This window comes from Amia ocellicauda, unplaced genomic scaffold, assembly GCF_036373705.1.
Source record: "Amia ocellicauda isolate fAmiCal2 unplaced genomic scaffold, fAmiCal2.hap1 HAP1_SCAFFOLD_36, whole genome shotgun sequence".
In the NCBI taxonomy this organism is placed as follows: Eukaryota; Metazoa; Chordata; class Actinopteri; order Amiiformes; family Amiidae; genus Amia; species Amia ocellicauda.
The window spans coordinates 523,033-546,612 of record NW_027102931.1 but is presented as its reverse complement, the minus strand read 5'-3'; the positions used below and the strand labels follow the sequence as shown (position 1 = coordinate 546,612).

The window sequence follows — 23,580 nt, the reverse complement described above, 5'->3', positions numbered from 1 at the left end:
GACATTGTTTCCAAGGTTCTCATCGTAAATAACAAACAGAAATCAAACTAGCTTCTGGCCTGACCTTCTAGCTTGACTCTATCTTTCCGCCTTATATACTTGGTGAATAATTGAGGAAGTAGCACCAAGTGACCACATTAGGCTGCCTGAGGGTTTCTGGGGAGTGTAGTTGTCTAGGGTCGGTTTTCTTCCCTAGAGTGCAGACCTTGCAGCAGACCTGGCCTGACATGTCTGCCATGTATGACCCTGCCCCTTGGTTTGTCCCACATCCTCCCCCCCAGCTGCGACCCCATAGGTCGAGCGACAGCCGCAAAAAAGCATGCACCCGGGACAGCCCATCAACATTCCCCATGGCCTTCCCTGGCCTGTGCTGCAGGGTGAAATGAAAATGTTGGAGACTCAAAAACCACCTCATCACACGGGCATTCCTGTCTTTCGAACGATGCATCCAAGTGAGGGGGGCATGGTCAGTGATCAGGGTGAAGTGCCTGCCCAACAAATAGTATCGAAGACTGTCCAAAGCCCACTTCACTGCCAAACATTCTTCTTCAACTACCAAATAATTTATTTCATTGGATTCCAACTTTCTGCTAAGGAACAACACCGGGTGTTCGTGATCACCCATTCTTTGGGACAAAACCACTCCGATCCCCACCTCAGAGGCGTCCGTCCGGACTATAAATTCTTTCTGAAAGTCAGGTACCATTAAAACGGGGTTGCGGCAGAGCGCCTCCTGTAGGCTCCGGAAAGCCCGGTTTGCTGTATCACCCCATCTAACCATATTGGGTTCTGTAGCCTTAGTCATATCAGTCAGAGGGGCCGCTAAGGTAGCATAGTTGGGAATAAACCTCCGGTAATACCCAGTTAACCCTAAAAATGCCCTAACCTGCTTTTTATTGACAGGCCTAGGCCAAGAGTTTATGGCTTCAACCTTGGATATTTGGGGTTTCACCATACCCCTCCCTACTGTATAGCCCAAGTATTTGGCCTCTTCCAACCCCAAATTGCATTTGGTTGGATTAGCCATCAGGCCTGCTGCATGTATTGAATCCAATACCGCTTGGAGCTGAGACAAATGTGATTCCCAATCTGGACTGTGAATGACCACATCATCTAAATATGCTGCCGCATACGTCCTGTGTGGTCTAAGTATGTGGTCCATCAACCTTTGAAAGGTGGCAGGAGCACCATGCAGGCCAAAGGGCATCACTGTGTAGTGAAACAGACCATCTGGGGTTGCAAAGGCTGTTTTTTCTTTGGCACCCGGGGTCAAGGGAATCTGCCAGTAGCCCTTGGCTAAGTCAATAGTTGAAATATAGCGAGAATTCCCAATATTCTCTAACAATTCATCTACTCGGGGCATTGGGTATGCATCAAACTTTGAAATTTCATTAACCTTTCTAAAATCATTACAGAATCTCCAGGAGCCATCAGGTTTGAAACCATGACTATAGGGCTGGACCACTCACTGTGGGATTCTTCAATAACCCCTGCCTCCAGCATTTCCTTAACCTCATTTCTAATAGTGTTCCTGCGAGCTTCTGGTACCCTGTAAGGCCTCATATTTACCTTCTTTCCTGGGAGAGACACAATGTTGTGAGAGACTAAATGGGTACGCCCCGGTATGCCTGAGAAAACTTCCCTATTATGTATTATCAAGTCGTTCACCTCCTTCAACTGGTCAGGTGACAAGGCAGCTGCAATATTCACCTTCGGTGTCCCTAGTGGCTGAGGGGGGTAAGTCAACATCAACACTTCCCTGTCCTTCCAGGCTTTTATTAAGTTGACATGATATATTTGTTCTGGGGGTCGGCGGCCGGGTTGCTGAACCTTATAGTTCACTTCCCGTATTCGCTCTATAATCTCATAAGGTCCAATCCACGTAGCCAGAAATTTACATTCTACAGTGGGAACCAACACCAACACCCTATCACCAGGCTGGAACACCCTCAGTGTAGCCTGACGATTATAGGCGAATTGTTGGTGTTCCTGTGCCTGCCTTAGGTGCTCTCTCACAATGGGAGTGGCTATTCTCTCTTGCATAGCATTGATGTGCTCGACTACACTCCGGAAAGGAGTGGACTCGTGTTCCCACGTTTCACGGGCTATGTCTAATATCCCCCTGGGGTGCCTCCCATATAACAGTTCAAAAGGCGAAAAGCCCAGGGAAGCCTGTGGGACTTCCCTAATGGCAGACATCAAGTAGGGCAGCATGAATTCCCAATTTTTCCCATCCTTATCGATTACCTTTCTTAGCATGGACTTCAGGGTCCTATTAAATCTCTCAACCAACCCATCTGTTTGTGGGTGGTAGACTGATGTTCTCAACTGCTTAACCTGCAACAATTTACACAGATCGGTCATAACCTTAGACATAAAGGGTGTGCCCTGATCTGTTAATATCTCCCTCGGTATCCCCACCCTACTACACATCAACATTAGCTCTTTTGCAATACCTTTTGAAGCCATGGTCCGCAGTGGAATGGCTTCTGGGTACCTGGTGGCATAATCCAAAATAACCAGTATATACTGATGCCCTCTGGCTGATTTCGGGAGAGGTCCCACCACATCCATAGCTATCCTAGCAAAGGGGGTCTCTATGATGGGCAAAGGGACCAGTGGGCTTCTGAAGGCTGGTTTAGGAGCATGTAGTTGACATTCAGGACATGAGCTACAATGTTCTGTCACGTCTGCATGTACGCCTGGCCAGTAAAACCTCCTCAGGAGTCTATCCTTGGTTTTGTCCATCCCCAGATGTCCCCCCAGGATATGCCCATGTGCCAGATTGAGAACTGTTCGTCTGAATGGGGTGGGAACTAGCAATTGCTCCACAATGTCCACCCCTATCTTATTTACACGGTACAATAGGTCATTTTTTACCATAAAATAAGGATAAGCTGTTGGCGGGTCTGCAGTAGTCATAGGGGTCCCATTTACTACCTTCACATTTTCTTTAGCATAGTGTAGAGTGAGATCTCGCACCTGTGCGCTGCCAAAATCAGTGGGGAGTCCCTCTAACACTGACACTTCTACATTGTCAGCTTCAGGGGTCTCTATGAATGGATTCTCACCCACCCTGCTAGTGCTGGGTTCCTCACCTTCCATAGGGTCATCTACGTCACTACATTCCACCCCTATGTTTTCAGTTTAATTTTCCCCAACCAAAACCTTCACTGTCGACTCAACTGGAACCAGGTCTACTTTTAGCTCTAGTTGTGGGATCGAGGCAACTTCTGGCTTACAGTTTTCAGTGTGCATTTCCAATTTACTATGTTTTCTATCTAGTTTTCCAAAATTAGGAAAATATCGTCCCAGTATCACATCATATGGCATGTTGGGTACCACACCGACTTCGTAATCTAGTTTCCCGGCCTCTGTCTGTATGTTTACAAGGGCTGTGGGATAGGGGCGTGTGTCACCATGTGTGCATGTGATACTGAGCTCCTGATGTCTATCCAGCTTGTTGGTCGCTACTAATTTTTCTGTGACCAGTGTAACCATACTGCCAGAGTCGAGTAGAGCAGCCACTTCTTTCTCATCGACTATCACTGTACACATGTGTTTTGGATTAGGTACTCCGCCTATGAAAACATCCGTCCCAACAGGGCAGGCATAAAATACCGGTTTCTCTTTCCCCATATCACACACATTACATTGCATTGGTTCCTCTCTACCTGGGCAGTGGGCCGCAATATGTCCTACTTTGTCACAATTGTAGCAGACAATTGGTTGTGATGGTGACCCCCTATAACCCTTAGTCTCGGCTTTAGGCCCCACCTTTGCCCCCCCCAGTCTTGCTCTTTTCTTCCAACCCAGCGCGTCATGTTTCCCAGAGTACTTTGGAACCATCTTACCCGGTCCGCTGGTTCGTCATGGCCTGGGGAACGAGTTTTTAACCTCCGGTACATGCTCTGCTGCTCCGGCTGTATAGAACCGCTCTACAATGGCCACCAAGGTGTCAGCGGACAGCACCTCATTCTGGCCAACCCAGCGTCGAACGTCCTTGGGCAAACAGCGTTGGTAGTTGTCAAGGACTATGGCCTCCACCACCTCGGCTGATGAATGGACCTCTGGCTGTAGCCATTTCCTGGCCAGATGGATCAGATCAAACATCTGCGTTCGGATTGGTTGTCCTGGTTGGTAGGCCCACTGCTGAAACCGATGTGCCCTCACTGCGGTGGTCACGCCCAATCGGGTCATTATCTCCGCTTTCAATTTATCATAGACCTGGGCGTCCTTCAGCTCCAGATCAAAGTACGCTTTCTGTGCATCCCCTGCCAGATAAGGTGCCACAAGCCCTGCCCAGGAATCTTTTGGCCATCTCTCTCTCTGCTGTCCTCTCAAAGGTCATAAGGAAGGCCTCAACATCGTCCTGTTTTGTCATTTTCTGCAGAAAGTGATTGGTGCGGGGAGTGGAATGGGTTGCAGCCCCCTGTGGCCCAATCCTGGTTGCAAGTGCTTCAACACTCTCTTTCAGCTCTTTAGTCACCTTTTCCTGCTCTTCTCTAAACATTTTATTTGTATCATGCTGGACCTGCAGTGCTTCCTGATGCATCCGCATAGCATCCTGGTGAGCCACCTGCTGCACCCTGGTCGCTTCCTGTTGGGCTATTACAGCCTGTAGTTTTTTTTTTTTTGGATAAAAAAATTCACTCAGCCAGTCTGGGTTTCATGAGGTGCTGCCCGCATTCTACACCAAATGTGACAAAACGCCTTGGCTGTACACATGTGCGGGTCTTCTCTGTGATCTTCTTAGGAGTAAAAACCAGTCATGACCCAGGGAGGAGGTTGCAAATACAGGGCTGTGCCTGTATGTTTACTTCAAACAAAACAAATCTGAAAACAAAACCTAACTCACACTGGAGTTGTAACTAATCTTACATAATCATTCTATTTTAAACAAAGTCTGGAATAAATAAGTCTTGGCTTTCTCCTTATGAGCTACCTCTGTTTTCCAGATAACTCACCCTATTGTCTCTCACTTCTCTCTCTCTCAGGCCCGCCTTATATACCTGGTGAATAATTGAGGAAGTAACACCAAGTGACCACATTAGGTGCTAGAATGGCTGCCTGAGGGTTTCTGGGGAGTGTAGTTGCCTAGGGTCGGTATTCTACCCTAGAGTACACACCTTGCAGCAGACCTGGCCTGACATATCTGCCATGTATGACCCTGCCCCTTGGTTTGTCACAATACATACATACATACATATACACGGAAAATAAATAATAGAATTATGAATCACAATAAGATGTAATGAAGTACAGAAAAAGAAAATGTAATAAAATGTGATCTTTAATACATACAAATAAAGAAAATAGGTATACCATTTCCAGATTCCTTTTTTGAAATACAATGACATGCATTACAAACGAGTATTTACATTATATTTACAGCCGGTGCTCGTGTGTCACTGTGTCCCTCAGGCTGTGGTTGGCGCTGACATATTGGGCAGAATGTGTCCCTTATTTTGGGCTAAAGCTTTCTGTGGAGGGGAACGTGGGTGAGTTTGTACCATTCTTGGGGGGCTCTGCCTTGTTGGGGCGGAGCTGTGATCCAGGTGAACAGCAGATCGGGCATAGGTGGGCATGTGGGCAGAGGAGTAGGAAGGCCGGTCAAGCAAATAAGCTTGCTAAGGTACGCAGCAGCAGCAAGCAGCCCCCCCATCCAGCCAGCCAGCCAGTCTGGCTGGCAGTGACTGAGTGGTTGACAGACGGCAAGCAACGGAATGTACGTGCTCTGTGATGTCATAGCAGTCAGCTGAGAGAGGCTCGTGATGTCATGGCTGAGCTGGCTGGCTGTCTGGCTGGCTGGCTCTGTGTGTGTGTGTGTGTGTGTGTGTGTGTGTGTGTGTGCGTGTGTCTGTCTGTCTGTCAATTCATTTCAATTCAATTCAAAGGTGCTTTATTGGCATGATCTATCACAATATTGCCAAAGCAGATACAAATGTTCTATCAATCAAGACAAAACATTGCAATACAAGATTCAGTGGAACAAATATAGTACACATTGAAATAAAATTAAGTAGGATATAAACCATATTTGTTGTTTGTATCAAAATTTGTGTCATGACATCAGAAAAATCACTGTTTTTATTTTGTTTTGCAAATGGAGTGCCACAGGCTGGTGTCTACACACTGTCTCGCAGGCTGTGGCAGGTGGATACATATTGCGCTGCTAAGAAGGCAGTGCGCTCCTCCTCTCCCAGCAGGACGGGGAGTTTGCAGCAATCGGGGATCATGCTGAACTCAGGGATATGCATTTTTAATATTTTAAAGTATGTCTCCCTGATTTTTGTGTATTTAGGGCAGGACAGCAGGAAATGCGCCTGTGTTTCGACCTCCCCTAGGTCACACTGGCTGCACAGCCGCTCTTCTCTGGCAACCCAGAATTTTCTGTAGCGGCCTTTTTCAATGGCGAGGCTGTGGTCACTGAGCCTGTATTTAGTTAGATTTTGTCTCTCTTTTATATTTTGGATTTTTAAGTATTCAGCCAATGTAATGTTTCTATTCAGGGCCTGGTAGCATTCCAATTTGTTTTGTAATTCTAATTCGTGTCTCTAATCTTTTGTGTATTTGCTTTTCAGGTACATGTCAATTTTCCCAATTGTTGTTGTTTTGGTCATTGTGTGTTCGGGCTCTGTGAGCCTCAGAGCCGTGGGGGCGTTTCTGTGTACGTGTAAGATGTTTTTATTAAATTCTAGGTGGAATATTTCCATGGGGCTTTTGTCCCAATTGTTGTTATTGAGGTTCATGAGGGGACCCCACACTTCGCTCCCATATAGCAGGATTGGTTGGATGATGGAGTTTAATATTTTAATCCAAATACTTATTGGTATTGTTGTTTTCCCAAATTGTGTCTTTATGGCATAAAATGCCCGGCGTGCCTTGTCTTTTAATGCGTTTATAGCCAGGCTGAAGCTCCCTGACGCACTGATGGTCAGGCCAAGGTAGTTGTATCTGGTGCAGTGCTCTAATCCAGTGCTGCCCAGAGTGAAGCGGTACCTGTTTCCCTGAGATGGGGCTTTTTTCTGGAAAACCATAACTCTGGTCTTGTCCAGATTGACTGCCAGGGCCCATTTCTGACAGTACTGCTCTAGCAGCGCCAGGTTCTGCTGAAGCCCCTGCTCTGTGGGCGACAGCAGCACCAGGTCGTCTGCATAGAGCAGGAACTTGATCTCTGTGTCATGGAGAGTTAGGCTGCGGGCGTCAGACTGCTCCAACACTGTGGCCAACTCGATGATGTAGATGTTGAACAGTGTTGGACTCAGACTGCTGCCCTGTCTCACTCCCCGCCCCTGAGTGAAGAACTCTGTTCTTGAGTTGCCAATTTGAACTCCGCATTTGTTTTCAGAATACATTGATTTAATGATGTCATAAACTTTACCCCCTACACCACTCTGTAGAAGTTTATAAAATAATCCCTTGTGCCAGATTGAGTCAAATGCCTTTCTAAAGTCTACAAAACAGGCAAATATTTTTCCTTTATTGTTTTGGGTATATTTATTTATGAGGGTGTGTAGAGTGTAAATATGATCGGTTGTGCGGTGTTTTGGTAGGAAGCCAATCTGACTCTTATTCAGGACACTGTGCTTGGTAAGGAAGGCCAGTATCTGGGCGTTCATGATACTGCAGAACACCTTCCCCAGGTTACTGCTCACACAGCTGCCCCAGTAGTTATTGGGGTCTAATTTGTCTCCACTTTTAAAAATCGGGGTGATCAATCCTTGATTCCCGACCTCAGGGAAACACCCGGCTCTCAGCACCAGGTTAAAGAGTTTGAGCAGAGCCTCCTGCAGCTGCGGGCTGCTGTGCTTCAGCATCTCAGGGCTGATGCTGTCGGGGCCGCTGGCTTTCCTGGGTTTGAAGATTTTGAGTTGATGTTTTAGTTCCTGTATTGTAAATGGGTTATCTAAGGGATTTTGGTTATTCTTAATGATTTCTTCCAATTTATTTAGGTTTTTTAATATTTTAACCTGTTCTGGCTTTGGATTGTTTTCAACATTTTGGTAAAGTTTTTCAAAGTGTGTTTTCCAGATTTCTCCATTTTGAATTGGTATTTCATTTTTTGTTTTTGGGGTATTTATTCTGCCCATATAGTGGTCTTTTTTCTTACTGAGGAGTTGCTTGTAGTGCCGCAGGGCCTGGCAGTAGCTGAGGCGAGCCTCCTGGTTGTCGGGCTCTCTGTGTTTAGTGTTGGAGAGATGTCTCAGGTGTTTCCTAGAAGTTTCACACTCCTGGTCACACCACTGTTCTTTTTTTCTTTTAGACGATTTCATATTTTGGTTTTTAATTGTTTTAATGTTTGATTTTAAAGCCAGTCTCTCAAATATTTCATTCAGTGTTTTGGTGGCTGAGTTTATTCCGTTTTGGTTTATTTGATAGTGTGAGGATTGATATCTGTCTAACATGTTTTCAATCTCATCACTATTCAGGGCTCTTGTGTAGTTCTCTGTGCTGGGCTCTGACCATCTCTAACTGGGTGGCAGGGAGACCAGTTTTGTGGGAAGTTTGGCTCTGACTTGTGGCTGCGCTGATCTTTTTAGGTAAAGTGTTATTTGGCTGTGGTCTGATAGTGGAGATTGTTGTCTGACTATAAACGCATTGTTGGCTTGTGGGTCCAGGTCAGTTATGGCGTAGTCCACCACACTGCTGCCCAGAGCCGAGCAGTATGTGAATCTCCCCAGAGAGTACCCCCTGGTCCTGCCATTGATGATATATAGACCCAGGCTTTTACATAGGCGCACTACCTGCTTCCTGCTCTTGTTTACCACGCTGTCGTGGCTGTGTCAGTGTGGAGGTGTGTGTGTGGCACAGCGGGGAGTCTCCGAACAGGTGTGTGTTCCCCTCTGTATTGATGTAGTCCATCTCTCTGCCAGTCCTGGCATTGAGATCGCCACACAGCAGTACAGAGCCCAGGGTCTGGAAGTGGCAGATTTCGTTTTGAAGCTCATGAAAGCCTTCCTCATTATAGTAGGGGGAGTCTGCGGGTGGCATATAAATTGCACATAGGTATATATCTGTGTTATTTTGTAGGGTGTCTTTTCTGATTTTCATCCACAGGTGTGTGTCTCCTCTCTGTACTGGGCATAGGGCTGCTCGGAGCTCCTCCCTGTACCACACGATAATCCCCCACGAGGCCCTGCCACACCTGACTTTGGGTTTTTTATAGGAGGGCACAATCAGCTCCCTGTATCCATTGTATCCATCCAGTGTATAGACATATCTGCACAGCACCAAGTCTCTACAAGAATGAAAACATCTGAACTATTTACAGTGTTGATCAGTTCAGGGCCTGTGCTCTTCATTCCAAAAGTTGAGGAGCGTAAACCCTGCATATTCCAACTGCTTATTTTAAAGGACATGTTAATATATTTTATTATACTTGTCTCTTCTACATAAGAAAGTTTAATTTGTGGTCTACAACTGATATTATATTACTATTAATAATTATATATGGATATACATAATAATCACTCAAAGATTTTATCTTTGCATCAAAATATCAGAATAATTAAATCACATTTTTTCTTACTCTCCATCTCCACAACCATATATATGTGTGTTGAGGCTCAGTTAACTCAGCAGTGTGGTACAGATGACACTGAGGAGTTGCCTTATCTGGGCCAGCTGGGCAGCATCGGGCCTCCAGGCTCTGGAAGCCGCTGCTGCGTGGCTGTGTGGCTGTGCTGGTCCCCGGCTGTCCGCTCTGCTGTGCTGGACGGGCCCTCTGGGGATGGGGGGGTGGGGAATGGGGCCGCGGGGTCTCAGGGGCTGGGGCTGGGGTGGAGCCGGTGGCTGGGGATGTGGCCGGGGGCTGGGGGGTTTGCTCCTGGTCTCGAGGTGGGGGTGTGTGGGGTTTCGGCCCAGGGTTGTGTCCTTGAGGACCTTTGAGATGATCCTCACACCCGTCTTGTTGAGGTGGACGTGGTCATACAGGTGATGTGGCTGGATGTCTCAGTGGTGTGCCAGGTGGACGTTGGGGAGGAGGGCACATCTTCGGGACACTTCTGCGTTGATGGCCTGGATGATGTGCAGGGGCACGTCTGTGCGGGGCAGCAGTGTGGAGATGGAAATTTTGGCAGTTGGGAATTCCTCTGTGGCTTTCGTTGCTACCTGTCTCAGGGCTGAGGCCACATCGCCCCTGCGGGCACTCAGGTCGTTAGTGCCGGTGTGGATGAGGATGTGTTTGACTTGGCAAAGCCTCCTCTTGGAGAGCAGCTCCAGGGCTCTCTGTGCTGTGGAGCACCAAAGCTTTTTCACTTTTCGGCCAGGGAAGAGTCGCCTCTCAACCAGGAACTTCCCATTGGATTCGCTCAGAATGACCACCTCTGCGTTGACCTGCTACTCCGGGTTTGCGTCGGGAGTGGTGGGGGCAGCGGGTGTGTTTTGGGGGAGTGGCGTTTCAGGGGGTTGTGTATTAGTGGCAGGTCTGGTGATAGTGGGTGTGTCAGGAGTGGTGGGGAGTGTGGGTGGATCAGTGGGTGCGTCAGGGGTTGGAGGTGTTGTGGGGTCAGTGCAGTGCAGTCTCTGTGCTCCAGTGATGTGTAGCTCCTCTCTTAGCTCCTCCAGCTGGCTCTGCAGGCTCCTTAGCTGGCTGTGCTGGGGTGTCCTGGTCAGCTCCTCCCTCGCTCTGCGCAGCTCCGTCCTCAGGGTTTGGCTCTGCTCCTCCAGGTCTCTCACTGCTGCTCTCAGCTCATGGATCTCAGCCTTGTGCTGCATCTTTAGTCTGTGCATCTCATCCCGGAGCTGATCGCACAAGGAGGTCTGGGCCAGGGTGCTCAAGGTCTGCTCCCTGAACTCCGCAAACTCCAGCTCCAGCACTGATAGGCATTCCTTTAGTGTTTTAATGTTGCTGGAGAGTTTTGGGGAGACAGGGGGGCAGTCTGTGGGAGATGGGGCACTGTCTGGCTCCGTGTGGCTGGGGGCAGACTGCAGGGTGGCCGGCTCTGGCTCTTGTTTCTCTACCTCAGTCTGCTGCTTTGAGGTGTGGAAGCCGAGAGCTAATTGGTCCAGGCTGCTCTCGCTGCCCTGCACCATGATGGTCCCGTTGTGGTATACATTAAAAGTGAGCATCACACTGTCTGTGTCTTTCTCTACCAGCACTGAGATCTGCCTGCCTCTGCTAATGCCCCTCTTGTTGTTATTGGGGTATGTCTGGCACAGGGTTTTGTGAAAGGCGGTGTAGAACAGTAGATTGTTCTTGACCCTGTTTTCTCCTTTACCGGTGTAGTCTAGGATGAGGGTCTCAGGAGATGCTCTCATCACAGCTTGTTTGTAGTCCTTCTTAGCCTGTGCAGAGCGAATGTCTTCATGGTATCGGATTTCAAAAGGCAGCTCTGCAGTCAGACTGCTGTTCGATAGATTTCTATCAGTCTCAGTGGCAGTTGGGCTCTCTCCTACTGTCACTCTATTCAAATCGGAGCTCTGCATTTTCATTGGCTGAGTCAACTACTGAGAATGCTTATTTATTTTATTAATACATATTTTTTTGTTTAATTATTTGACTCTTACCTCCAATTCTTGTCTTCAGCTTTTCTTTTCTGACTTTTCTTCCTGAACTGTCTCTCTGCTTTCTTCTTTTTGTGTTTCTCTTAAAATTATTATTTTTTGAATACTTTTTCTTCTGAATTTCTATTCCATGTCTTCTGTGTATGTTTATAGTGCTATATATTCATTTGTAAATGACAAATTAAATCCGCTTATGTATAAAAACAAATGTTTTTTAGGAGCTCATATTCCTCCCTCTCTCTCTCTCTCTCTCTCTCTCTCTCTCAATTAATTTCATTTGTATTGTCAAAGCAATTGGACATACATACACATACATACATATACGCTCACCTAAAGGATTATTAGGAACACCTGTTCAATTTCTCATTAATGCAATTATCTAATCAACCAATCACATGGCAGTTGCTTCAATGCATTTAGGGGTGTGGTCCTGGTCAAGACAATCTCCTGAACTCCAAACTGAATGTCTGAATGGGAATGAAAGGTGATTTAAGCAATTTTGAGCGTGGCATGGTTGTTGGTGCCAGACGGGCCGGTCTGAGTATTTCACAATCTGCTCAGTTACTGGGATTTTCACGCACAACCATTTCTAGGGTTTACAAAGAATGGTGTGAAAAGGGAAAAACATCCAGTATGCGGCAGTCCTGTGGGCGAAAATGCCTTGTTGATGCTAGAGCTCAGAGGAGAATGGGCCGACTCGATTCAAGCTGATAGAAGAGCAACTTTGACTGAAATAACCACTCGCTACAACCGAGGTATGCAGCAAAGCATTTGTGATGCCACAACACGTACAACCTTGAGGCGGATGGGCTACAACAGCAGAAGACCCCACTGGGTACCACTCATCTCCACTACAAATAGGAAAAAGAGGTGAGACATTCAGATGGTAGAGTCAGAATTTGGCGTAAACAGAATGAGAACATGGATCCATCATGTCTTGTTACCACTGTGCAGGCTGGTGGTGGTGGTGTAATGGTGTGGGGGATGTCTTCTTGGCACACTTTAGGCCCCTTAGTGCCAATTGGGCATCGTTTAAATGCTACGGCCTACCTGAGCATTGTTTCTGACCACGTCCATCCCTTTTTGACCACCATGTACCCATCCTCTGATGGCTACTTCCAGCAGGATAATGCACCATGTCACAAAGGTGGAATCATTTCAAATTGGTTTCTTGAACATGAAAATGAGTTCACTGTACTAAACTGGCCCCCACAGTCACCAGATCTCAACCCAATAGAGCATCTTTGGGATGTGGTGGAACGGGAGCTTCGTGCCCTGGATGTGCATCCCACAAATCTCCATCAACTGCAAGATGCTATCCTATCAATATGGGCCAACATTTCTAAAGAATGCTTTCAGCACCTTGTTGAATCAATGCCACGTAGAATTAAAGCAGTTCTGAAGGCGAAAGGGGGTAAAACACAGTATTAGTATGGTGTTCCTAATAATCCTTTAGGTGAGTTCATCGTAGCTCTTAATACTCTCTTTCTGTCTGGAGGAGATATAATTGAAGTATTGTACACGTACCCGGCTACTTTCAACACCCATTGCTGCACTGATATTTTTCCCTCCATTTTTCTTTATCCATTTTTTTTTTGCTGGAAGTTCCGTCAATACCCGTCAGCCTTTAAGAGACATCATGCAGCCAGGGCTCTTGGCTTGCGGCCACACCGTCCTGAACGCGCCCGATCTCGTCTGATCTCGGAAGCTAAACGGGGCAGGGCCTGGTCAGTACTTTGATGGGAGACCTCCTAGAAATACCAGGTGCTGCAAGCTTTTTCGTCTCCTGGGTAACTTCATCATAGCTCTTAGTACTCTCTTTCAGTCTGGAGGAGATATTATTGAAGAATTCTACACGTACCCGGCTACTTTCAACACCCTTTGCTGCACTGATATTTTTCCCTCCATTTTTCTTTTTTCTTTTTCTTTTTTATTTTTTGCTGGAAGTACCGTCAATACCCGCCAACCTTTAAGAGACATCATGCAGCCAGGCCTCTCGGCTTGTGGCCACACTGTCCTGAATGCGCCCGATCTCGTCTGATCTCGGAAGCTAAACGGGGCAGGGCCTGGTCAGTACTTTGATGGGAGACCTCCTAGAAATACCAGGTGCTGCAAGCTTTTTCGTCTCCTGGGTAACTTCATCGTAGCTCTTAATACTCTCTCTCTGTCTGGAGGAGATTAAATTGAAGTATTGTACACGTATCCAGCTACTGTCAACACCCTTTGCTGCACTGATATTTTTCCATCCATTTTTCTTTTTTCTTTTTTTCTTTTTTTTTTTTGCTGGAAGTTCCGTCAATACCCGCTAACCTTTTAGAGACATCATGCAGCCAGGCCTTTCGGCTTGTGGCCACACCGTCCTGAATGCGCCCGATCTCGTCAGATCTCGGAAGCTAAACGGGGCAGGGCCTGGTCAGTACTTGGATGGGAGACCTCCTAGAAATACCAGGTGCTGCAAGCTTTTTACGTCTCCTGGGTAACTTCATCGTAGCTCTTAATACTCTCTTTCTGTCTCCAGGAGATATAATTGAAGAATTGTACACGTACCCGGCTACTTTCAACACCCTTTCCTGCACTGATATTTTTCCCTCCATTTTTCTATTTTTTTTTTTTTTTTTTTTTGCTGGAAATTCCGTCAATACCCGCCAGCCTTTAAGAGACATCATGCAGCCATGCATGTCGGCTTGCGGCCACACCATCCTGAACGCGCCCGATCTCGTCAGATCTCGGAAGCTAAACGGGGCAGGACCTGGTCAGTACATGAATGTGAGACCTCCTGGAAATACCTGGTGCTGCAAGCTTTTACGTCTTCTGGGTAACTTTATCGTAGCTCTTAATACTCTCTATCTGTCTGGAGGAGATATAATTGAAGTATTGTACACGTACCCAGCTACTGTCAACACCATTTGCTGCACTGATATTTTTCCATTCATTTTTCTTTTTTTTTTTTTTTTTTGCTGGAACTTCCGTCAATACCCGCCAACCTTTAAGAGACATCATGCAGCCAGGCCTCTCGGCTTGCGGCCACACCGTCCTGAATGCGCCCGATCTCGTCAGATCTCAGAAGCTAAACGGGGCAGGACCTGGTCAGTACTTGGATGGGAGACCTCCTAGAAATACCAGGTGCTGTAAGCTTTTTACGTCTCCTGGGTAAATTCATCGTAGCTCTTAATACTCTCTCTCTGTCTGGAGGAGATATAATTGAAGTATTGTACACGTATCCAGCTACTGTCAACACCCTTTGCTGCACTGATATTTTTCCATCCATTTTTCTTTATTCTTTTTTTCTTTTTTTTTTTGCTGGAAGTTCCGTCAATACCCGCCAACCTTTAAGAGACATCATGCAGCCAGGCCTTTCGGCTTGTGGCCACACCGTCCTGAATGCGCCCGATCTCGTCAGATCTCGGAAGCTAAACGGGGCAGGGCCTGGTCAGTACTTGGATGGGAGACCTCCTTGAAATACCAGGTGCTGCAAGCTTTTTACGTCTCCTGGGTAACTTCATCGTAGCTCTTAATACTCTCTTTCTGTCTCCAGGAGATATAATTGAAGAATTGTACACGTACCCGGCTACTTTCAACACCCTTTGCTGCACTGGTATATTTCCCTCTATTTTTTTTTTTTTTTCTGCTGGCAGTTCCGTCAATACCCGCCAGCCTTTAAGAGACATCATGCAACCAGGCATCTCGGCTTGCGGCCACACCATCCTGAACGCGCCCGATCTCGTCAGATCTCGGAAGCTAAACGGGGCAGGGCCTGGTCTGTACTTGGATGGGAGACCTCCTAGAAATACCAGTTGCTGCAAGCTTTTTACGTCTCCAGGGTAACTTCATCGTAGCTCTTAATACTCTCTTTCTGTCTCCAGGAGATATAATTGAAGAATTGTACACGTACCCGGCTACTTTCAACACCCTTTGCTGCACTGGTATATTTCCCTCTATTTTTCTTTTTTTTTTTTGCTGGCAGTTCCGTCAATACCCGCCAGCCTTTAAGAGACATCATGCAGCCAGGCATCTTGGCTTGCGGCCACACCATCCTGAACGCGGCCGATCTCGTCAGATCTCGGAAGCTAAACGGGGCAGGACCTGGTCAGTACATGAAAGTGAGACCTCCTGGAATTACCTAGTGCTGCAAGCTTTTACGTCTCCTGGGTAACTTTATCGTAGCTCTTAATACTCTCTTTCTGTCTGGAGAAGATATAATTGAAGAATTGTACACGTACCCGTCTACTTTCAACACCCTTTGCTGCACTGGTATTTTTCCCTCTATTTTTCTTTTTTTGTTTTGCTGGCAGTTCCGTCAATACCCGCCAGCCTTTAAGAGACATCATGCAGCCAGGCATCTCGGCTTGCGGCCACACCATCCTGAACGCGCCCGATCTCGTCAGATCTCGGAAGCTAAACGGGGCAGGACCTGGTCAGTACATGAATGTGAGACCTCCTGGAAATACCTTGTGCTGCAAGCTTTTACGTCTCCTGGGTAACTTTATCGTAGCTCTTAATACTCTCTATCTGTCTGGAGGAGATTTAATTGAAGTATTGTACACGTACCCAGCTACTGTCAACACCCTTTGCTGCACTGATATTTTTCCATCCATTTTTTTTTTTTTTTTTTGCTGGAAGTTCCGTCAATACCCGCCAACCTTTAAGAGACATCATGCAGCCAGGCCTTTCGGCTTGTGGCCACACCGTCCTGAATGCGCCCGATCTCGTCAGATCTCGGAAGCTAAACGGGGCAGGGCCTGGTCAGTACTTGGATGGGAGACCTCCTAGAAATACCAGGTGCTGCAAGCTTTTTACGTCTCCTGGGTAACTTCATCGTAGCTCTTAATACTCTCTTTCTGTCTCCAGGAGATATAATTGAAGAATTGTACACGTACCCGGCTACTTTCAACAGCCTTTCCTGCACTGATATTTTTCCCTCCATTTTTCTATTTTTTTTTTTTTTTTTTTGCTGGAAATTCCGTGAATACCCGCCAGCCTTTAAGAGACATCATGCAGCCAGGCATCTCGGCTTGCGGCCACACCGTCCTGAAGACGCAAGATCTCGTCAGATCTCGGAAGAAAAACTGGGCAGGGCCTGGTCAGTAATTGGATGGGTGACCTCCTGGAAATACCAGGTGCTGAATGCTTTTTACATCTCCTGGGTAACTTCATCGTAGCTCTTAATACTCTCATTCAGTCTGGAGGAGATATAATTGAAGAATTGTACATGTACCCGGCTACATTCAACACCCTGTCCTGCACTGATATTTTTCCCTCCATTTTTCTATTTATTTATTTTTTATTTTTTGCTGGAAGTTCCATCAATACCCGCCAGCCTTTAAGAGACATCATGCAGCCCGGCCTCTTGGCTTGCGGCCACACCGTCCTGAACACGTCCGATCTCATCAGATCTCGGAAGCTAAACGGGGCAGGGCCTCGTCAGTACTTGGATGGGAGACCTCCTGGAAATACCTGGTGCTGCAAGCCTTTTACGTCTCCTGGGAAACTTCATCGTAGCTCTTAATACTCTCTATCTGTCTGGAGGAGATATAATTGAAGTATTGTACACGTACCCGGCTACTTTCAACAGCCTTTGCTGCACTGATATTTTTCCCTCCATTTTCCATTTTTTTTTTTTTTTTTTTTTTGCTGGAAGTTCCGTCAATACCCGCCAACCTTTAAGAGACATCATGCAGCCAGGCCTTTCGGCTTGTGGCCACACCGTCCTGAATGCGCCCGATCTCGTCAGATCTCGGAAGCTAAATGGGGCAGGACCTGGTCAGTACTTAAATGTGAGACCTCCTGGAAATACCAGGTGCTGCCAGCTTTTTACGTCTCCTGGGAAACTTCATCGTAGCTCTTAATACTCTCTTTCTGTCTCCAGGAGATATAATTGAAGAATTGTACACGTACCCGGCTACTTTCAACACCCTTTCCTGCACTGATATTTTTCCCTCCATTTTTCTTTTTTTTTTTTTTTTTTTTTTGCTGGAAATTCCGTCAATACCCGCCAGCCTTTAAGAGACATCATGCAGCCAGACATCTCGGCTTGCGGCCACACCGTCCTGAACGCGCCCGATCTTGCCCGATCTTGGAAGCTAAACGGGGCAGGACCTGGTCGGTACATGAATGTGAGACCTCCTAGAAATACCTGGTGCTGCAAGCTTTTACGTCTCCTGGGTAACTTTATCGTAGCTCTTAATACTCTCTATCTGTCTGGAGGAGACATAATTGAAGTATTGTACACGTACCCAGCTACTGTCAACACCCTTTGCTGCATGATATTTTTCCATCCATTTTTCTTTTTTTTTTTTTTTTTTTGCTGGAAGTTCCGTCAATACCCGCCAACCTTTAAGAGACATCATGCAGCCAGGCCTCTTGGCTTGCGGCCACACCGTCCTGAATGCGCCCGATCTCGTCAGATCTCGGAAGTTAAACGGGGCAGGGCCTGGTCAGTAGTTGGATGGGAGACCTCCTAGTAATACCAGGTGCTGCAAGCCTTTTACGTCTCCTGGGTAACTTCATCGTAGCTCTTAATACTCTCTTTCTGTCTGGAGGAGATATAATTGAAGAATTGTACACGTACTAGGCTACTTTCAACACCCTTTGCTGCACTGATATTTTTCCCTCCATTTTTCTTTTTATTTTATTTTTTTGCTGGAAGTTCCGTCAATACCCGCCAACCTTTAAGAGACATCATGCAGCCAGGCCTTTCGGCTTGTGGCCACACCGTCCTGAATGCGCCCGATCTCGTCAGATCTCGGGAGCTAAACGGGGCACGGCCTGGTCAGTACTTGGATGGGAGACTTCCTAGAAATACCAGGTGCTGCAAGCTTTTTACGTCTCCTGGGTAACTTCATCGTAGCTCTTAATACTCTCTTTCTGTCTCCAGGAGATATAATTGAAGAATTGTACACGTACCTGGCTACTTTCAACACCCTTTCCTGCACTGATATTTTTCCCTCCATTTTTCTATTTTTTTTTTTTTTTTTTGCTGGAAGTTCCGTCAATACCCGCCAGTCTTTAAGAGACATCATGCAGCCAGGCATCTCGGCTTGCGGCCACACCGTCCTGAACGCGCCCGATCTCATCAGATCTCGGAAGCTAAACGCGGCAGGACCTGGTCAGTACATGAAAGTGAGACCTCCTGTAAATACCTAGTGCTGCAAGCTTTTACGTCTCCTGGGTAACTTTATCGTAGCACTTAATACTCTCTCTCTGTCTGGAGGAGATATAATTGAAGTATTGTACACGTATCCAGCTACTGTCAACACCCTTTGCTGCACTGATATTTTTCCATCCATTTTTCTTTTTTCTGTTTTATTTTTTTTTTTTGCTGGAAGTTCCGTCAATACCCGCCAACCTTTAAGAGACATCATGCAGCCAGGCCTTTCGGCTTGTGGCCACACCATCCTGAATGCGCCCGATCTCGTCAGATCTCGGGAGCTAAACGGGGCACGGCCTGGTCAGTACTTGGATGGGAGACCTCCTAGAAATACCAGGTGCTGCAAGCTTTTTACGTCTCCTGGGTAACTTCATCGTAGCTCTTAATACTCTCTTTCTGTCTCCAGGAGATATAATTGAAGAATTGTACACGTACCCGGCTACTTTCAACACCCTTTGCTGCACTGGTATATTTCCCTCTATTTTTCTTTTTTTTTTTTGCTGGCAGTTCCGTCAATACCCGCCAGCCTTTAAGAGACGTCATGCAGCCAGGCATCTCGGCTTGCGGCCACACCATCCTGAACGCGCCCGATCTCGTCAGATCTCGGAAGCTAACGGGGCAGGGCCTGGTCAGTACTTGGATGGGAGACCTCCTGGAAATACCTGGTGCTGCAAGCTTTTTACGTCTCCTGAGAAACTTCATCGTAGCTCTTAATACTCTCTATCTGTCTGGAGGAGATATAATTGATGTATTGTACACGTACCTGGCTATTTTCAACAGCCTTTGCTGCACTGATATTTTTCCCTCCATTTTCCATTTTTTTTTTTTTTTTTTTTTGCTGGAAGTTCCGTCAATACCCGCCAGCCTTTAAGAGACATCATGCAGCCAGGCCTCTTGGCTTGCGGCCACACCGTCCTGAACGCGCCCGATCTCGTCAGATCTCGGAAGCTAACGGGGCAGGGCCTGGTCAGTACTTGGATGGGTGACCTTCTGGAAATACCAGGTGCTGCAAGCTTTTTACGTCTCCTGGGTAACTTCATCATAGCTCTTAATACTCTCTTTCAGTCTGTAGGAGATATTATTGAAGAATTGTACACGTACCCGGCTACTTTCAAAACCCTTTGCTGCACTGATATTTTTCCCTCCATTTTTCTATTTTTTTTTTTTTTTTTGCTGGAAATTCCGTCAATACCCGCCAGTCTTTAAGAGACATCATGCAGCCAGGCATCTCGGCTTGCGGCCACACCGTCCTGAATGCGCCCGATCTCGTCAGATCTCGGTAGCTAAACGGGGCACGGCCTGGTCAGTACTTGGATGGGAGACTTCCTAGAAATACCAGGTGCTGCAAGCTTTTTACGTCTCCTGGGTAACTTCATCGTAGCTCTTAATACTCTCTTTCTGTCTCCAGGAGATATAATTGAAGAATTGTACACGTACCTGGCTACTTTCAACACCCTTTCCTGCACTGATATTTTTCCCTCCATTTTTCTATTTTTTTTTTTTTTTTTTGCTGGAAATTCCGTCAATACCCGCCAGTCTTTAAGAGACATCATGCAGCCAGGCATCTCGGCTTGCGGCCACACCATCCTGAACGCGCCCGATCTCATCAGATCTCGGAAGCTAAACGCGGCAGGACCTGGTCAGTACATGAAAGTGAGACCTCCTGGAAATACCTAGTGCTGCAAGCTTTTACGTCTCCTGGGTAACTTTATCGTAGCTCTTAATACTCTCTCTCTGTCTGGAGGAGATATAATTGAAGTATTGTACACGTATCCAGCTACTGTCAACACCCTTTGCTGCACTGATATTTTTCCATCCATTTTTCTTTTTTCTTTTTCATTTTTTTTTTTTGCTGGAAGTTCCGTCAATACCCGCCAACCTTTAAGAGACATCATGCAGCCAGGCCTTTCGGCTTGTGGCCACACCATCCTGAATGCGCCCGATCTCGTCAGATCTCGGAAGCTAAACGGGGCAGGGCCTTGTCAGTACTTGGATGGGAGACCTCCTAGAAATACCAGGTGCTGCAAGCTTTTTACGTCTCCTGGGTAACTTCATCGTAGCTCTTAATACTCTCTTTCTGTCTCCAGGAGATATAATTGAAGAATTGTACACGTACCCGGCTACTTTCAACACCCTTTGCTGCACTGGTATATTTCCCTCTATTTTTCTATTTTTTTTTTGCTGGCAGTTCCGTCAATACCCGCCAGCCTTTAAGAGACGTCATGCAGCCAGGCATCTCGGCTTGCGGCCACACCATCCTGAACGCGCCCGATCTCGTCAGATCTCGGAAGCTAACGGGGCAGGGCCTGGTCAGTACTTGGATGGGAGACCTCCTGGAAATACCTGGTGCTGCAAGATTTTTACGTCTCCTGGGAAACTTCATCGTAGCTCTTAATACTCTCTATCTGTCTGGAGGAGATATAATTGATGTATTGTACACGTACCTGGCTATTTTCAACAGCCTTTGCTGCACTGATATTTTTCCCTCCATTTTCCTTTTTTTTTTTTTTTTTTTTTTGCTGGAAGTTCCGTCAATACCCGCCAGCCTTAAAGAGACATCATGCAGCCGGGCCTCTCGGCTTTCGGCCACACCGTCCTGAACGCGCATGATATCGTCAGATCTCGGAAGCTAAACGGGGCAGGACCTGGTCAGTACTTGAATGTGAGACCTCCTAGAAATACCAGGTGCTGCAAGCTTTTACGTCTCCTGGGTAACTTCATCGTAGCTCTTAATACTCTCTCTCTGTCTGGAGTAGATATAATTGAAGTATTGTACACGTATCCAGCTACTGTCAACACCCTTTGCTGCACTGATATTTTTCCATCCATTTTTCTTTTTTCTTTTTTCTTTTTTTTTTTTGCTGGAAGTTCCGTCAATACCCGCTAACCTTTAAGAGACATCATGCAGCCTGGCCTTTCGGCTTGTGGCCACACCGTCCTGAATGCGCCCGATCTCGTCAGATCTCGGAAGCTAAACGGGGCAGGGCCTTGTCAGTACTTGGATGGGAGACCTCCTAGAAATACCAGGTGCTGCAAGCTTTTTACGTCTCCTGGGTAACTTCATCGTAGCTCTTAATACTCTCTTTCTGTCTCCAGGAGATATAATTGAAGAATTGTACACGTACCCGGCTACTTTCAACACCCTTTCCTGCACTGATATTTTTCCCTCCATTTTTCTATTTTTTTTTTTTTTTTTTTTTGCTGGAAATTCCGTCAATACCCGCCAGCCTTTAAGAGACATCATGCAGCCATGCATGTCGGCTTGCAGCCACACCATCCTGAACGCGCCCGATCTCGTCAGATCTCGGAAGCTAAACGGGGCAGGACCTGGTCAGTACATGAATGTGAGACCTCCTGGAAATACCTGGTGCTGCAAGCTTTTACGTCTTCTGGGTAACTTTATCGTAGCTCTTAATACTCTCTATCTGTCTGGAGGAGATATAATTGAAGTATTGTACACGTACCCAGCTACTGTCAACACCATTTGCTGCACTGATATTTTTCCATCCATTTTTCTTTTTTTTTTTTTTTTTTGCTGGAACTTCCGTCAATACCCGCCAACCTTTAAGAGACATCATGCAGCCAGGCCTCTTGGCTTGCGGCCACACCGTCCTGAATGCGCCCGATCTCGTCAGATCTCGGAAGCTAAACGGGGCAGGACCTGGTCAGTACTTGGATGGGAGACCTCCTAGAAATACCAGGTGCTGTAAGCTTTTTACGTCTCCTGGGTAACTTCATCGTAGCTCTTAATACTCTCTCTCTGTCTGGAGGAGATATAATTGAAGTATTGTACACGTATCCAGCTACTGTCAACACCCTTTGCTGCACTGATATTTTTCCATCCATTTTTCTTTATTCTTTTTTTCTTTTTTTTTTTTGCTGGAAGTTCCGTCAATACCCGCCAACCTTTAAGAGACATCATGCAGCCAGGCCTTTCGGCTTGTGGCCACACCGTCCTGAATGCGCCCGATCTCGTCAGATCTCGGAAGCTAAACGGGGCAGGGCCTGGTCAGTACTTGGATGGGAGACCTCCTTGAAATACCAGGTGCTGCAAGCTTTTTACGTCTCCTGGGTAACTTCATCGTAGCTCTTAATACTCTCTTTCTGTCTCCAGGAGATATAATTGAAGAATTGTACACGTACCCGGCTACTTTCAACACCCTTTGCTGCACTGGTATATTTCCCTCTATTTTTTTTTTTTTTTCTGCTGGCAGTTCCGTCAATACCCGCCAGCCTTTAAGAGACATCATGCAGCCAGGCATCTCGGCTTGCGGCCACACCATCCTGAACGCGCCCGATCTCGTCAGATCTCGGAAGCTAAACGGGGCAGGGCCTGGTCAGTACTTGGATGGGAGACCTCCTAGAAATACCAGTTGCTGCAAGCTTTTTACGTCTCCAGGGTAACTTCATCGTAGCTCTTAATACTCTCTTTCTGTCTCCAGGAGATATAATTGAAGAATTGTACACGTACCCGGCTACTTTCAACACCCTTTGCTGCACTGGTATATTTCCCTCTATTTTTCTTTTTTTTTTTTTGCTGGCAGTTCCGTCAATACCCGCCAGCCTTTAAGAGACATCATGCAGCCAGGCATCTTGGCTTGCGGCCACACCATCCTGAACGCGGCCGATCTCGTCAGATCTCGGAAGCTAAACGGGGCAGGACCTGGTCAGTACATGAAAGTGAGACCTCCTGGAAATACCAGGTGCTGCCAGCTTTTTACGTCTCCTGGGGAACTTCATTGTAGCTCTTAATACTCTCTTTCTGTCTGGAGAAGATATAATTGAAGAATTGTACATGTACCCGGCTACTTTCAACACCCTTTGCTGCTCTGGTATTTTTCCCTCTATTTTTCTTTTTTTTTTTCGCTGGCATTTCCGTCAATACCCGCCAGCCTTTAAGAGACATCATGCAGCCAGGCATCTCG

General features: G+C 46.7%; 11 non-coding genes and 20 pseudogenes across 11 annotated transcripts; all 31 read left to right on the top strand.

The window, feature by feature from the left end:
- The first annotated feature begins 13,165 nt into the window (after nt 1–13,165).
- On the top strand, nt 13,166–13,284 carry LOC136733396 (5S ribosomal RNA). The gene has a single exon (XR_010810238.1). It is a non-coding gene; the product is annotated as a 5S ribosomal RNA (ribosomal RNA).
- A 223-nt stretch (nt 13,285–13,507) lies between these two features.
- LOC136733319 (5S ribosomal RNA) lies at nt 13,508–13,626 on the top strand. Its single transcript, XR_010810209.1, has one exon. It is a non-coding gene; the product is annotated as a 5S ribosomal RNA (ribosomal RNA).
- A 224-nt stretch (nt 13,627–13,850) lies between these two features.
- Nucleotides 13,851–13,969, top strand: LOC136733534 (5S ribosomal RNA). Its single transcript, XR_010810251.1, has one exon. It is a non-coding gene; the product is annotated as a 5S ribosomal RNA (ribosomal RNA).
- A 221-nt stretch (nt 13,970–14,190) lies between these two features.
- On the top strand, nt 14,191–14,309 carry LOC136733464 (uncharacterized; annotated as a pseudogene).
- Nucleotides 14,310–14,524: 215 nt separating this feature from the next.
- On the top strand, nt 14,525–14,643 carry LOC136733434 (uncharacterized; annotated as a pseudogene).
- Nucleotides 14,644–14,867: 224 nt separating this feature from the next.
- Nucleotides 14,868–14,986, top strand: LOC136733256 (5S ribosomal RNA). Its single transcript, XR_010810150.1, has one exon. It is a non-coding gene; the product is annotated as a 5S ribosomal RNA (ribosomal RNA).
- A 209-nt stretch (nt 14,987–15,195) lies between these two features.
- LOC136733397 (uncharacterized) lies at nt 15,196–15,314 on the top strand (annotated as a pseudogene).
- Nucleotides 15,315–15,524: 210 nt separating this feature from the next.
- Nucleotides 15,525–15,643, top strand: LOC136733779 (uncharacterized; annotated as a pseudogene).
- A 209-nt stretch (nt 15,644–15,852) lies between these two features.
- Nucleotides 15,853–15,971, top strand: LOC136733578 (uncharacterized; annotated as a pseudogene).
- A 209-nt stretch (nt 15,972–16,180) lies between these two features.
- On the top strand, nt 16,181–16,299 carry LOC136733523 (5S ribosomal RNA). Its single transcript, XR_010810250.1, has one exon. It is a non-coding gene; the product is annotated as a 5S ribosomal RNA (ribosomal RNA).
- Nucleotides 16,300–16,518: 219 nt separating this feature from the next.
- Nucleotides 16,519–16,637, top strand: LOC136733706 (uncharacterized; annotated as a pseudogene).
- A 221-nt stretch (nt 16,638–16,858) lies between these two features.
- Nucleotides 16,859–16,977, top strand: LOC136733357 (uncharacterized; annotated as a pseudogene).
- A 221-nt stretch (nt 16,978–17,198) lies between these two features.
- On the top strand, nt 17,199–17,317 carry LOC136733574 (uncharacterized; annotated as a pseudogene).
- Nucleotides 17,318–17,537: 220 nt separating this feature from the next.
- On the top strand, nt 17,538–17,656 carry LOC136733770 (uncharacterized; annotated as a pseudogene).
- A 215-nt stretch (nt 17,657–17,871) lies between these two features.
- On the top strand, nt 17,872–17,990 carry LOC136733270 (5S ribosomal RNA). Its single transcript, XR_010810163.1, has one exon. It is a non-coding gene; the product is annotated as a 5S ribosomal RNA (ribosomal RNA).
- A 216-nt stretch (nt 17,991–18,206) lies between these two features.
- On the top strand, nt 18,207–18,325 carry LOC136733526 (uncharacterized; annotated as a pseudogene).
- Nucleotides 18,326–18,543: 218 nt separating this feature from the next.
- LOC136733636 (uncharacterized) lies at nt 18,544–18,662 on the top strand (annotated as a pseudogene).
- Nucleotides 18,663–18,885: 223 nt separating this feature from the next.
- On the top strand, nt 18,886–19,004 carry LOC136733444 (uncharacterized; annotated as a pseudogene).
- Nucleotides 19,005–19,214: 210 nt separating this feature from the next.
- LOC136733295 (5S ribosomal RNA) lies at nt 19,215–19,332 on the top strand. Its single transcript, XR_010810187.1, has one exon. It is a non-coding gene; the product is annotated as a 5S ribosomal RNA (ribosomal RNA).
- Nucleotides 19,333–19,552: 220 nt separating this feature from the next.
- On the top strand, nt 19,553–19,670 carry LOC136733309 (5S ribosomal RNA). The gene has a single exon (XR_010810200.1). It is a non-coding gene; the product is annotated as a 5S ribosomal RNA (ribosomal RNA).
- Nucleotides 19,671–19,887: 217 nt separating this feature from the next.
- Nucleotides 19,888–20,006, top strand: LOC136733462 (uncharacterized; annotated as a pseudogene).
- Nucleotides 20,007–20,224: 218 nt separating this feature from the next.
- On the top strand, nt 20,225–20,343 carry LOC136733681 (uncharacterized; annotated as a pseudogene).
- A 223-nt stretch (nt 20,344–20,566) lies between these two features.
- On the top strand, nt 20,567–20,685 carry LOC136733356 (uncharacterized; annotated as a pseudogene).
- A 210-nt stretch (nt 20,686–20,895) lies between these two features.
- LOC136733386 (uncharacterized) lies at nt 20,896–21,013 on the top strand (annotated as a pseudogene).
- A 220-nt stretch (nt 21,014–21,233) lies between these two features.
- On the top strand, nt 21,234–21,352 carry LOC136733253 (uncharacterized; annotated as a pseudogene).
- Nucleotides 21,353–21,575: 223 nt separating this feature from the next.
- On the top strand, nt 21,576–21,694 carry LOC136733358 (uncharacterized; annotated as a pseudogene).
- A 221-nt stretch (nt 21,695–21,915) lies between these two features.
- LOC136733474 (uncharacterized) lies at nt 21,916–22,034 on the top strand (annotated as a pseudogene).
- A 215-nt stretch (nt 22,035–22,249) lies between these two features.
- Nucleotides 22,250–22,368, top strand: LOC136733325 (5S ribosomal RNA). Its single transcript, XR_010810215.1, has one exon. It is a non-coding gene; the product is annotated as a 5S ribosomal RNA (ribosomal RNA).
- Nucleotides 22,369–22,593: 225 nt separating this feature from the next.
- Nucleotides 22,594–22,712, top strand: LOC136733255 (5S ribosomal RNA). The gene has a single exon (XR_010810149.1). It is a non-coding gene; the product is annotated as a 5S ribosomal RNA (ribosomal RNA).
- Nucleotides 22,713–22,921: 209 nt separating this feature from the next.
- LOC136733333 (5S ribosomal RNA) lies at nt 22,922–23,040 on the top strand. The gene has a single exon (XR_010810222.1). It is a non-coding gene; the product is annotated as a 5S ribosomal RNA (ribosomal RNA).
- A 211-nt stretch (nt 23,041–23,251) lies between these two features.
- LOC136733691 (uncharacterized) lies at nt 23,252–23,370 on the top strand (annotated as a pseudogene).
- The last annotated feature ends 210 nt before the right edge of the window (nt 23,371–23,580 follow it).